The sequence below is a fragment of the Anarrhichthys ocellatus genome, unplaced genomic scaffold, assembly GCF_004355925.1.
Source record: "Anarrhichthys ocellatus isolate YVR2014 unplaced genomic scaffold, GSC_Weel_1.0 scaffold40, whole genome shotgun sequence".
NCBI classification, from domain to species: Eukaryota; Metazoa; Chordata; class Actinopteri; order Perciformes; family Anarhichadidae; genus Anarrhichthys; species Anarrhichthys ocellatus.
In genome coordinates this window covers 3,276,309-3,276,698 of record NW_022280070.1, presented here as the reverse complement: position 1 = coordinate 3,276,698, position 390 = coordinate 3,276,309, and the positions used below count along the sequence as shown (strand labels likewise).

Sequence of the window (390 nt, the reverse complement as noted above, 5' to 3'; positions counted from 1 at the left end):
GTGTGTGTGTGTGTGTGTGTGTGTGTGTGTGTGTGTGTGTGTGTGTGTGTGTGTGTGTGTGTGTGTGTGTCCACAGTAATTAATTTTTGTCACTCTGGGGTCTGATTTCTGAACTGAAATTGCTCTTGACTCGAGCGTGATTGGGTGAATACTTTGTTGTGCAGAACTTTCCGAGTTATGAGTCATTTTGTATTCACGACAGATATTGACATTTTTCTGCCGACAGCTGTCTGTCTGAATATAAAACCATATTCCTCAACTATTGTAAATCTGTCTTAGATGAGAGAATATAAAAGTCAGCATTAAGGTGTGAGCCCAACATGTACTCTACCAAACAAACCAGGTGTGTGTGTGTGTGTGTGTGTGTGTGTGTGTGTGTGTGTGTGTGTG

General features: G+C 41.8%; 1 protein-coding gene across 1 annotated transcript in view; it reads left to right on the top strand.

The window, feature by feature from the left end:
• slc27a1a (solute carrier family 27 member 1a) overlaps positions 1 to 390 on the top strand; it is a 7,305-nt gene that overhangs the window by 3,215 nt on the left and 3,700 nt on the right. The gene's annotated exons all lie outside the window — the stretch shown is intronic.